This window comes from Triturus cristatus, chromosome 8 (genome assembly GCF_964204655.1).
Source record: "Triturus cristatus chromosome 8, aTriCri1.1, whole genome shotgun sequence".
NCBI classification, from domain to species: Eukaryota; Metazoa; Chordata; class Amphibia; order Caudata; family Salamandridae; genus Triturus; species Triturus cristatus.
Window position 1 is genome coordinate 1080535065 of NC_140591.1, and position 13785 is coordinate 1080548849.

Genomic DNA, 13785 nt, shown 5'->3' on the forward strand with positions numbered 1-13785 from the left:
AATGATGGACGGAATGCTGACAGTGCAGACATTCTCCCAAAGTCAAGAGATCTGGGTTAAATCCATCGTTCTTTTGCCCACTACACCACCCCAGTTTAGACATGGCCATATGCAAATCAGTCTTGACCCTGTGCCTCATGGGAACAGTCCAGCCCGAACTGCCAAGCCATGTCTTCCCTGGACCGGAATCAAGCATCCTAGGACCGGTTTCTGGCTATCAGCCGTCATCAGCCAGGATAGCTTGACTCCAGTGGCGTATTGAGCACGGGTCCCACGTCTGGGAATACCCATCCCACTTAGGGCGAAAAGCGTTACAATAAACAAATGATGGACGGAATGCTGACAATGCAGACATTCTCCCCCAGTCAAGAGATCTGGGTTAAATCCATCGTTCTTTTGCCCACTACACCACCCCAGTTTAGACATGGCCATATGCAAATCAGTCTTGACCCTGTGCCTCATGGGAACAGTCCAGCCCGAACTGCCAAGCCATGTCTTCCCTGGACCGGAATCAAGCATCCTAGGACCGGTTTCCTGCTATCAGCCGTCATCAGCCAGGATAGCTTGACTCCAGTGGCGTAGTGAGCACGGGTCCCACGTCTGGGAATACCCATCCCACTTAGGGCGAAAAGCGTTACAATAAACAAATGATGGACGGAATGCTGACAGTGCAGACATTCTCCCAAAGTCAAGAGATCTGGGTTAAATCCATCGTTCTTTTGCCCACTACACCACCCCAGTTTAGACATGGCCATATGCAAATCAGTCTTGACCCTGTGCCTCATGGGAACAGTCCAGCCCGAACTGCCAAGCCATGTCTTCCCTGGACCGGAATCAAGCATCCTAGGACCGGTTTCTGGCTATCAGCCGTCATCAGCCAGGATAGCTTGACTCCAGTGGCGTAGTGAGCACGGGTCCCACGTCTGGGAATACCCATCCCACTTAGGGCGAAAAGCGTTACAATAAACAAATGATGGACGGAATGCTGACAATGCAGACATTCTCCCCCAGTCAAGAGATCTGGGTTAAATCCATCGTTCTTTTGCCCACTACACCACCCCAGTTTAGACATGGCCATATGCAAATCAGTCTTGACCCTGTGCCTCATGGGAACAGTCCAGCCCGAACTGCCAAGCCATGTCTTCCCTGGACCGGAATCAAGCATCCTAGGACCGGTTTCTGGCTATCAGCCGTCATCAATCAGGATAGCTTGACTCCAGTGGCGTAGTGATCACGGGTCCCACGTCTGGGAATACCCATCCCACTTAGGGTGAAAAGCGTTACAATAAACAAATGATGGACGGAATGCTGACAATGCAGACATTCTCCCCCAGTCAAGAGATCTGGGTTAAATCCATCGTTCTTTTGCCCACTACACCACCCCAGTTTAGACATGGCCATATGCAAATCAGTCTTGACCCTGTGCCTCATGATAACAGTCCAGCCCGAACTGCCAAGCCATGTCTTCCCTGGACCGGAATCAAGCATCCTAGGACCGGTTTCTGGCTATCAGCCGTCATCAGCCAGGATAGCTTGACTCCAGTGGCGTAGTGAGCACGGGTCCCACGTCTGGGAATACCCATCCCACTTAGGGCGAAAAGCGTTACAATAAACAAATGATGGACGGAATGCTGACAATGCAGACATTCTCCCCCAGTCAAGAGATCTGGGTTAAATCCATCGTTCTTTTGCCCACTACACCACCCCAGTTTAGACATGGCCATATGCAAATCAGTCTTGACCCTGTGCCTCATGGGAACAGTCCAGCCCGAACTGCCAAGCCATGTCTTCCCTGGACCGGAATCAAGCATCCTAGGACCGGTTTCCTGCTATCAGCCGTCATCAGCCAGGATAGCTTGACTCCAGTGGCGTAGTGAGCACGGGTCCCACGTCTGGGAATACCCATCCCACTTAGGGCGAAAAGCGTTACAATAAACAAATGATGGACGGAATGCTGACAATGCAGACATTCTCCCCCAGTCAAGAGATCTGGGTTAAATCCATCGTTCTTTTGCCCACTACACAACCCCAGTTTAGACATGGCCATATGCAAATCAGTCTTGACCCTGTGCCTCATGGGAACAGTCCAGCCCGAACTGCCAAGCCATGTCTTCCCTGGACCGGAATCAAGCATCCTAGGATCGGTTTCTGGCTATCAGCCGTCATCAGCCAGGATAGCTTGACTCCAGTGGCGTAGTGAGCACGGGTCCCACGTCTGGGAATACCCATCCCACTTAGGGCGAAAAGCGTTACAATAAACAAATGATGGACGGAATGCTGACAATGCAGACATTCTCCCCCAGTCAAGAGATCTGGGTTAAATCCATCGTTCTTTTGCCCACTACACCACCCCAGTTTAGACATGGCCATATGCAAATCAGTCTTGACCCTATGCCTCATGGGAACAGTCCAGCCCGAAATGCCAAGCCATGTCTTCCCTGGACCGGAATCAAGCATCCTAGGACCAGTTTCTGGCTATCAGCCGTCATCAGCCAGGATAGCTTGACTCCAGTGGCGTAGTGAGCACGGGTCCCACGTCTGGGAATACCCATCCCACTTAGGGCGAAAAGCGTTACAATAAACAAATGATGGACGGAATGCTGACAAAGCAGACATTCTCCCCCAGTCAAGAGATCTGGGTTAAATCCATCGTTCTTTTGCCCACTACACCACCCCAGTTTAGACATGGCCATATGCAAATCAGTCTTGACCCTGTGCCTCATGGGAACAGTCCAGCCCGAACTGCCAAGCCATGTCTTCCCTGGACCGGAATCAAGCATCCTAGGACCGGTTTCTGGCTATCAGCTGTCATCAGCCAGGATAGCTTGACTCCAGTGGCGTAGTGAGCACGGGTCCCACGTCTGGGAATACCCATCCCACTTAGGGCGAAAAGCGTTACAATAAACAAATGATGGACGGAATGCTGACATGCAGACATTCTCCCCCAGTCAAGAGATCTGGGTTAAATCCATCGTTCTTTTGCCCATTACACCACCCCAGTTTAGACATGGCCATATGCAAATCAGTCTTGACCCTGTGCCTCATGGGAACAGTCCAGCCCGAACTGCCAAGCCATGTCTTCCCTGGACCGGAATCAAGCATCCTAGGACCGGTTTCTGGCTATCAGCCGTCATCAGCCAGGATAGCTTGACTCCAGTGGCGTAGTGAGCACGGGTCCCACGTCTGGGAATACCCATCCCACTTAGGGCGAAAAGCGTTACAATAAACAAATGATGGACGGAATGCTGACAATGCAGACATTCTCCCCCAGTCAAGAGATCTGGGTTAAATCCATTGTTCTTTTGCCCACTACACCACCCCAGTTTAGACATGGCCATATGCAAATCAGTCTTGACCCTGTGCCTCATGGGAACAGTCCAGCCCGAACTGCCAAGCCATGTCTTCCCTGGACCGGAATCAAGCATCCTAGGACCGGTTTCTGGCTATCAGCCGTCATCAGCCAGGATAGCTTGACTCCAGTGACGTAGTGAGCACGGGTCCCACGTCTGGGAATACCCATCCCACTTAGGGCGAAAAGCGTTACAATAAACAAATGATGGACGGAATGCTGACAATGTAGACATTCTCCCCCAGTCAAGAGATCTGGGTTAAATCCATCGTTCTTTTGCCCACTACACCACCCCAGTTTAGACATGGCCATATGCAAATCAGTCTTGACCCTGTGCCTCATGGGAACAGTCCAGCCCGAACTGCCAAGCCATGTCTTCCCTGGACCGGAATCAAGCATCCTAGGACCGGTTTCTGGCTATCAGCCGTCATCAGCCAGGATAGCTTGACTCCAGTGGCGTAGTGAGCACGGGTCCCACGTCTGGGAATACCCATCCCACTTAGGGCGAAAAGCGTTACAATAAACAAATGATGGACGGAATGCTGACAATGCAGACATTCTCCCCCAGTCAAGAGATCTGGGTTAAATCCATCGTTCTTTTGCCCACTACACCACCCCAGTTTAGACATGGCCATATGCAAATCAGTCTTGACCCTGTGCCTCATGGGAACAGTCCAGCCCGAACTGCCAAGCCATGTCTTCCCTGGACCGGAATCAAGCATCCTAGGACCGGTTTCCTGCTATCAGCTGTCATCAGCCAGGATAGCTTGACTCCAGTGGCGTAGTGAGCACGGGTCCCACGTCTGGGAATACCCATCCCACTTAGGGCGAAAAGCGTTACAATAAACAAATGATGGACGGAATGCTGACAATGCAGACATTCTCCCACAGTCAAGAGATCTGGGTTAAATCCATCGTTCTTTTGCCCACTACACAACCCCAGTTTAGACATGGCCATATGCAAATCAGTCTTGACCCTGTGCCTCATGGGAACAGTCCAGCCCGAACTGCCAAGCCATGTCTTCCCTGGACCGGAATCAAGCATCCTAGGATTGGTTTCTGGCTATCAGCCGTCATCAGCCAGGATAGCTTGACTCCAGTGGCGTAGTGAGCACGGGTCCCACGTCTGGGAATACCCATCCCACTTAGGGCGAAAAGCGTTACAATAAACAAATGATGGACGGAATGCTGACAATGCAGACATTCTCCCCCAGTCAAGAGATCTAGGGTTAAATCCATCGTTCTTTTGCCCACTACACCACCCCAGTTTAGACATGGCCATATGCAAATCAGTCTTGACCCTGTGCCTCATGGGAACAGTCCAGCCCGAACTGCCAAGCCATGTCTTCCCTGGACCGGAATCAAGCATCCTAGGACCGGTTTCTGGCTATCAGCCGTCATCAATCAGGATAGCTTGACTCCAGCGGCGTAGTGATCACGGGTCCCACGTCTGGGAATACCCATCCCACTTAGGGTGAAAAGCGTTACAATAAACAAATGATGGACGGAATGCTGACAATGCAGACATTCTCCCCCAGTCAAGAGATCTGGGTTAAATCCATCGTTCTTTTGCCCACTACACCACCCCAGTTTAGACATGGCCATATGCAAATCAGTCTTGACCCTGTGCCTCATGGGAACAGTCCAGCCCGAACTGCCAAGCCATGTCTTCCCTGGACCGGAATCAAGCATCCTAGGACCGGTTTCTGGCTATCAGCCGTCATCAGCCAGGATAGCTTGACTCCAGTGGCGTAGTGAGCACGGGTCCCACGTCTGGGAATACCCATCCCACTTAGGGCGAAAAGCGTTACAATAAACAAATGATGGACGGAATGCTGACAATGCAGACATTCTCCCCCAGTCAAGAGATCTGGGTTAAATCCATCGTTCTTTTGCCCACTACACCACCCCAGTTTAGACATGGCCATATGCAAATCAGTCTTGACCCTGTGCCTCATGGGAACAGTCCAGCCCGAACTGCCAAGCCATGTCTTCCCTGGACCGGAATCAAGCATCCTAGGACCGGTTTCCTGCTATCAGCCGTCATCAGCCAGGATAGCTTGACTCCAGTGGCGTAGTGAGCACGGGTCCCACGTCTGGGAATACCCATCCCACTTAGGGCGAAAAGCGTTACAATAAACAAATGATGGACGGAATGCTGACAATGCAGACATTCTCCCCCAGTCAAGAGATCTGGGTTAAATCCATCGTTCTTTTGCCCACTACACAACCCCAGTTTAGACATGGCCATATGCAAATCAGTCTTGACCATGTGCCTCATGGGAACAGTCCAGCCCGAACTGCCAAGCCATGTCTTCCCTGGACCGGAATCAAGCATCCTAGGATCGGTTTCTGGCTATCAGCCGTCATCAGCCAGGATAGCTTGACTCCAGTGGCGTAGTGAGCACGGGTCCCACGTCTGGGAATACCCATCCCACTTAGGGCGAAAAGCGTTACAATAAACAAATGATGGACGGAATGCTGACATGCAGACATTCTCCCCCAGTCAAGAGATCTGGGTTAAATCCATCGTTCTTTTGCCCATTACACCACCCCAGTTTAGACATGGCCATATGCAAATCAGTCTTGACCCTGTGCCTCATGGGAACAGTCCAGCCCGAACTGCCAAGCCATGTCTTCCCTGGACCGGAATCAAGCATCCTAGGACCGGTTTCTGGCTATCAGCCGTCATCAGCCAGGATAGCTTGACTCCAGTGGCGTAGTGAGCACGGGTCCCACGTCTGGGAATACCCATCCCACTTAGGGCGAAAAGCGTTACAATAAACAAATGATGGACGGAATGCTGACAATGCAGACATTCTCCCCCAGTCAAGAGATCTGGGTTAAATCCATCGTTCTTTTGCCCACTACACCACCCCAGTTTAGACATGGCCATATGCAAATCAGTCTTGACCCTGTGCCTCATGGGAACAGTCCAGCCCGAACTGCCAAGCCATGTCTTCCCTGGACCGGAATCAAGCATCCTAGGACCGGTTTCTGGCTATCAGCCGTCATCAGCCAGGATAGCTTGACTCCAGTGACGTAGTGAGCACGGGTCCCACGTCTGGGAATACCCATCCCACTTAGGGCGAAAAGCGTTACAATAAACAAATGATGGACGGAATGCTGACAATGTAGACATTCTCCCCCAGTCAAGAGATCTAGGGTTAAATCCATCGTTCTTTTGCCCACTACACCACCCCAGTTTAGACATGGCCATATGCAAATCAGTCTTGACCCTGTGCCTCATGGGAACAGTCCAGCCCGAACTGCCAAGCCATGTCTTCCCTGGACCGGAATCAAGCATCCTAGGACCGGTTTCTGGCTATCAGCCGTCATCAATCAGGATAGCTTGACTCCAGCGGCGTAGTGATCACGGGTCCCACGTCTGGGAATACCCATCCCACTTAGGGTGAAAAGCGTTACAATAAACAAATGATGGACGGAATGCTGACAATGCAGACATTCTCCCCCAGTCAAGAGATCTGGGTTAAATCCATCGTTCTTTTGCCCACTACACCACCCCAGTTTAGACATGGCCATATGCAAATCAGTCTTGACCCTGTGCCTCATGGGAACAGTCCAGCCCGAACTGCCAAGCCATGTCTTCCCTGGACCGGAATCAAGCATCCTAGGACCGGTTTCTGGCTATCAGCCGTCATCAGCCAGGATAGCTTGACTCCAGTGGCGTAGTGAGCACGGCTCCCACGTCTGGGAATACCCATCCCACTTAGGGCGAAAAGCGTTACAATAAACAAATGATGGACGGAATGCTGACAATGCAGACATTCTCCCCCAGTCAAGAGATCTGGGTTAAATCCATCGTTCTTTTGCCCACTACACCACCCCAGTTTAGACATGGCCATATGCAAATCAGTCTTGACCCTGTGCCTCATGGGAACAGTCCAGCCCGAACTGCCAAGCCATGTCTTCCCTGGACCGGAATCAAGCATCCTAGGACCGGTTTCCTGCTATCAGCCGTCATCAGCCAGGATAGCTTGACTCCAGTGGCGTAGTGAGCACGGGTCCCACGTCTGGGAATACCCATCCCACTTAGGGCGAAAAGCGTTACAATAAACAAATGATGGACGGAATGCTGACAATGCAGACATTCTCCCCCAGTCAAGAGATCTGGGTTAAATCCATCGTTCTTTTGCCCACTACACAACCCCAGTTTAGACATGGCCATATGCAAATCAGTCTTGACCATGTGCCTCATGGGAACAGTCCAGCCCGAACTGCCAAGCCATGTCTTCCCTGGACCGGAATCAAGCATCCTAGGATCGGTTTCTGGCTATCAGCCGTCATCAGCCAGGATAGCTTGACTCCAGTGGCGTAGTGAGCACGGGTCCCACGTCTGGGAATACCCATCCCACTTAGGGCGAAAAGCGTTACAATAAACAAATGATGGACGGAATGCTGACATGCAGACATTCTCCCCCAGTCAAGAGATCTGGGTTAAATCCATCGTTCTTTTGCCCATTACACCACCCCAGTTTAGACATGGCCATATGCAAATCAGTCTTGACCCTGTGCCTCATGGGAACAGTCCAGCCCGAACTGCCAAGCCATGTCTTCCCTGGACCGGAATCAAGCATCCTAGGACCGGTTTCTGGCTATCAGCCGTCATCAGCCAGGATAGCTTGACTCCAGTGGCGTAGTGAGCACGGGTCCCACGTCTGGGAATACCCATCCCACTTAGGGCGAAAAGCGTTACAATAAACAAATGATGGACGGAATGCTGACAATGCAGACATTCTCCCCCAGTCAAGAGATCTGGGTTAAATCCATCGTTCTTTTGCCCACTACACCACCCCAGTTTAGACATGGCCATATGCAAATCAGTCTTGACCCTGTGCCTCATGGGAACAGTCCAGCCCGAACTGCCAAGCCATGTCTTCCCTGGACCGGAATCAAGCATCCTAGGACCGGTTTCTGGCTATCAGCCGTCATCAGCCAGGATAGCTTGACTCCAGTGACGTAGTGAGCACGGGTCCCACGTCTGGGAATACCCATCCCACTTAGGGCGAAAAGCGTTACAATAAACAAATGATGGACGGAATGCTGACAATGTAGACATTCTCCCCCAGTCAAGAGATCTGGGTTAAATCCATCGTTCTTTTGCCCACTACACCACCCCAGTTTAGACATGGCCATATGCAAATCAGTCTTGACCCTGTGCCTCATGGGAACAGTCCAGCCCGAACTGCCAAGCCATGTCTTCCCTGGACCGGAATCAAGCATCCTAGGACCGGTTTCTGGCTATCAGCCGTCATCAGCCAGGATAGCTTGACTCCAGTGGCATAGTGAGCACGGGTCCCACGTCTGGGAATACCCATCCCACTTAGGGCGAAAAGCGTTACAATAAACAAATGATGGACGGAATGCTGACAATGCAGACATTCTCCCCCAGTCAAGAGATCTGGGTTAAATCCATCGTTCTTTTGCCCACTACACCACCCCAGTTTAGACATGGCCATATGCAAATCAGTCTTGACCCTGTGCCTCATGGGAACAGTCCAGCCCGAACTGCCAAGCCATGTCTTCCCTGGACCGGAATCAAGCATCCTAGGACCGGTTTCTGGCTATCAGCCGTCATCAGCCAGGATAGCTTGACTCCAGTGACGTAGTGAGCACGGGTCCCACGTCTGGGAATACCCATCCCACTTAGGGCGAAAAGCGTTACAATAAACAAATGATGGACGGAATGCTGACAATGTAGACATTCTCCCCCAGTCAAGAGATCTGGGTTAAATCCATCGTTCTTTTGCCCACTACACCACCCCAGTTTAGACATGGCCATATGCAAATCAGTCTTGACCCTGTGCCTCATGGGAACAGTCCAGCCCGAACTGCCAAGCCATGTCTTCCCTGGACCGGAATCAAGCATCCTAGGACCGGTTTCTGGCTATCAGCCGTCATCAGCCAGGATAGCTTGACTCCAGTGGCATAGTGAGCACGGGTCCCACGTCTGGGAATACCCATCCCACTTAGGGCGAAAAGCGTTACAATAAACAAATGATGGACGGAATGCTGACAATGCAGACATTCTCCCCCAGTCAAGAGATCTGGGTTAAATCCATCGTTCTTTTGCCCACTACACCACCCCAGTTTAGACATGGCCATATGCAAATCAGTCTTGACCCTGTGCCTCATGGGAACAGTCCAGCCCGAACTGCCAAGCCATGTCTTCCCTGGACCGGAATCAAGCATCCTAGGACCGGTTTCTGGCTATCAGCCGTCATCAATCAGGATAGCTTGACTCCAGTGGCGTAGTGATCACGGGTCCCACGTCTGGGAATACCCATCCCACTTAGGGCGAAAAGCGTTACAATAAACAAATGATGGACGGAATGCTGAGAATGCAGACATTCTCCCCCAGTCAAGAGATCTGGGTTAAATCCATCGTTCTTTTGCCCACTACACCACCCCAGTTTAGACATGGCCATATGCAAATCAGTCTTGACCCTGTGCCTCATGGGAACAGTCCAGCCCGAACTGCCAAGCCATGTCTTCCCTGGACCGGAATCAAGCATCCTAGGACCGGTTTCCTGCTATCAGCCGTCATCAGCCAGGATAGCTTGACTCCAGTGGCGTAGTGAGCACGGGTCCCACGTCTGGGAATACCCATCCCACTTAGGGCGAAAAGCGTTACAATAAACAAATGATGGACGGAATGCTGACAATGCAGACATTCTCCCCCAGTCAAGAGATCTGGGTTAAATCCATCGTTCTTTTGCCCACTACACCACCCCAGTTTAGACATGGCCATATGCAAATCAGTCTTGACCCTGTGCCTCATGGGAACAGTCCAGCCCGAACTGCCAAGCCATGTCTTCCCTGGACCGGAATCAAGCATCCTAGGACCGGTTTCTGGCTATCAGCCGTCATCAGCCAGGATAGCTTGACTCCAGTGGCGTAGTGAGCACGGGTCCCACGTCTGGGAATACCCATCCCACTTAGGGCGAAAAGCGTTACAATAAACAAATGATGGACGGAATGCTGACAATGCAGACATTCTCCCCCAGTCAAGAGATCTGGGTTAAATCCATCGTTCTTTTGCCCACTACACCACCCCAGTTTAGACATGGCCATATGCAAATCAGTCTTGACCCTGTGCCTCATGGGAACAGTCCAGCCCGAACTGCCAAGCCATGTCTTCCCTGGACCGGAATCAAGCATCCTAGGACCGGTTTCTGGCTATCAGCCGTCATCAATCAGGATAGCTTGACTCCAGTGGCGTAGTGATCACGGGTCCCACGTCTGGGAATACCCATCCCACTTAGGGTGAAAAGCGTTACAATAAACAAATGATGGACGGAATGCTGACAATGCAGACATTCTCCCCCAGTCAAGAGATCTGGGTTAAATCCATCGTTCTTTTGCCCACTACACCACCCCAGTTTAGACATGGCCATATGCAAATCAGTCTTGACCCTGTGCCTCATGGGAACAGTCCAGCCCGAACTGCCAAGCCATGTCTTCCCTGGACCGGAATCAAGCATCCTAGGACCGGTTTCTGGCTATCAGCCGTCATCAGCCAGGATAGCTTGACTCCAGTGGCGTAGTGAGCACGGGTCCCACGTCTGGGAATACCCATCCCACTTAGGGCGAAAAGCGTTACAATAAACAAATGATGGACGGAATGCTGACAATGCAGACATTCTCCCCCAGTCAAGAGATCTGGGTTAAATCCATCGTTCTTTTGCCCACTACACCACCCCAGTTTAGACATGGCCATATGCAAATCAGTCTTGACCCTGTGCCTCATGGGAACAGTCCAGCCCGAACTGCCAAGCCATGTCTTCCCTGGACCGGAATCAAGCATCCTAGGACCGGTTTCCTGCTATCAGCCATCATCAGCCAGGATAGCTTGACTCCAGTGGCGTAGCGAGCACGGGTCCCACGTCTGGGAATACCCATCCCACTTAGGGCGAAAAGCGTTACAATAAACAAATGATGGACGGAATGCTGACAATGCAGACATTCTCCCCCAGTCAAGAGATCTGGGTTAAATCCATCGTTCTTTTGCCCACTACACAACCCCAGTTTAGACATGGCCATATGCAAATCAGTCTTGACCCTGTGCCTCATGGGAACAGTCCAGCCCGAACTGCCAAGCCATGTCTTCCCTGGACCGGAATCAAGCATCCTAGGATCGGTTTCTGGCTATCAGCCGTCATCAGCCAGGATAGCTTGACTCCAGTGGCGTAGTGAGCACGGGTCCCACGTCTGGGAATACCCATCCCACTTAGGGCGAAAAGCGTTACAATAAACAAATGATGGACGGAATGCTGACATGCAGACATTCTCCCCCAGTCAAGAGATCTGGGTTAAATCCATCGTTCTTTTGCCCATTACACCACCCCAGTTTAGACATGGCCATATGCAAATCAGTCTTGACCCTGTGCCTCATGGGAACAGTCCAGCCCGAACTGCCAAGCCATGTCTTCCCTGGACCGGAATCAAGCATCCTAGGACCGGTTTCTGGCTATCAGCCGTCATCAGCCAGGATAGCTTGACTCCAGTGGCGTAGTGAGCACGGGTCCCACGTCTGGGAATACCCATCCCACTTAGGGCGAAAAGCGTTACAATAAACAAATGATGGACGGAATGCTGACAATGCAGACATTCTCCCCCAGTCAAGAGATCTGGGTTAAATCCATCGTTCTTTTGCCCACTACACCACCCCAGTTTAGACATGGCCATATGCAAATCAGTCTTGACCCTGTGCCTCATGGGAACAGTCCAGCCCGAACTGCCAAGCCATGTCTTCCCTGGACCGGAATCAAGCATCCTAGGACCGGTTTCTGGCTATCAGCCGTCATCAGCCAGGATAGCTTGACTCCAGTGACGTAGTGAGCACGGGTCCCACGTCTGGGAATACCCATCCCACTTAGGGCGAAAAGCGTTACAATAAACAAAAGATGGACGGAATGCTGACAATGTAGACATTCTCCCCCAGTCAAGAGATCTGGGTTAAATCCATCGTTCTTTTGCCCACTACACCACCCCAGTTTAGACATGGCCATATGCAAATCAGTCTTGACCCTGTGCCTCATGGGAACAGTCCAGCCCGAACTGCCAAGCCATGTCTTCCCTGGACCGGAATCAAGCATCCTAGGAATGGTTTCTGGCTATCAGCCGTCATCAGCCAGGATAGCTTGACTCCAGTGGCATAGTGAGCACGGGTCCCACGTCTGGGAATACCCATCCCACTTAGGGCGAAAAGCGTTACAATAAACAAATGATGGACGGAATGCTGACAATGCAGACATTCTCCCCCAGTCAAGAGATCTGGGTTAAATCCATCGTTCTTTTGCCCACTACACCACCCCAGTTTAGACATGGCCATATGCAAATCAGTATTGACCCTGTGCCTCATGGGAACAGTCCAGCCCGAACTGCCAAGCCATGTCTTCCCTGGACCGGAATCAAGCATCCTAGGACCGGTTTCTGGCTATCAGCCGTCATCAGCCAGGATAGCTTGACTCCAGTGGCGTAGTGAGCACGGGTCCCACGTCTGGGAATACCCATCCCACTTAGGGCGAAAAGCGTTACAATAAACAAATGATGGACGGAATGCTGACAATGCAGACATTCTCCCCCAGTCAAGAGATCTGGGTTAAATCCATCGTTCTTTTGCCCACTACACCACCCCAGTTTAGACATGGCCATATGCAAATCAGTCTTGACCCTGTGCCTCATGGGAACAGTCCAGCCCGAACTGCCAAGCCATGTCTTCCCTGGACCGGAATCAAGCATCCTAGGACCGGTTTCCTGCTATCAGCCATCATCAGCCAGGATAGCTTGACTCCAGTGGCGTAGCGAGCACGGGTCCCACGTCTGGGAATACCCATCCCACTTAGGGCGAAAAGCGTTACAATAAACAAATGATGGACGGAATGCTGACAATGCAGACATTCTCCCCCAGTCAAGAGATCTGGGTTAAATCCATCGTTCTTTTGCCCACTACACAACCCCAGTTTAGACATGGCCATATGCAAATCAGTCTTGACCCTGTGCCTCATGGGAACAGTCCAGCCCGAACTGCCAAGCCATGTCTTCCCTGGACCGGAATCAAGCATCCTAGGATCGGTTTCTGGCTATCAGCCGTCATCAGCCAGGATAGCTTGACTCCAGTGGCGTAGTGAGCACGGGTCCCACGTCTGGGAATACCCATCCCACTTAGGGCGAAAAGCGTTACAATAAACAAATGATGGACGGAATGCTGACATGCAGACATTCTCCCCCAGTCAAGAGATCTGGGTTAAATCCATCGTTCTTTTGCCCATTACACCACCCCAGTTTAGACATGGCCATATGCAAATCAGTCTTGACCCTGTGCCTCATGGGAACAGTCCAGCCCGAACTGCCAAGCCATGTCTTCCCTGGACCGGAATCAAGCATCCTAGGACCGGTTTCTGGCTATCAGC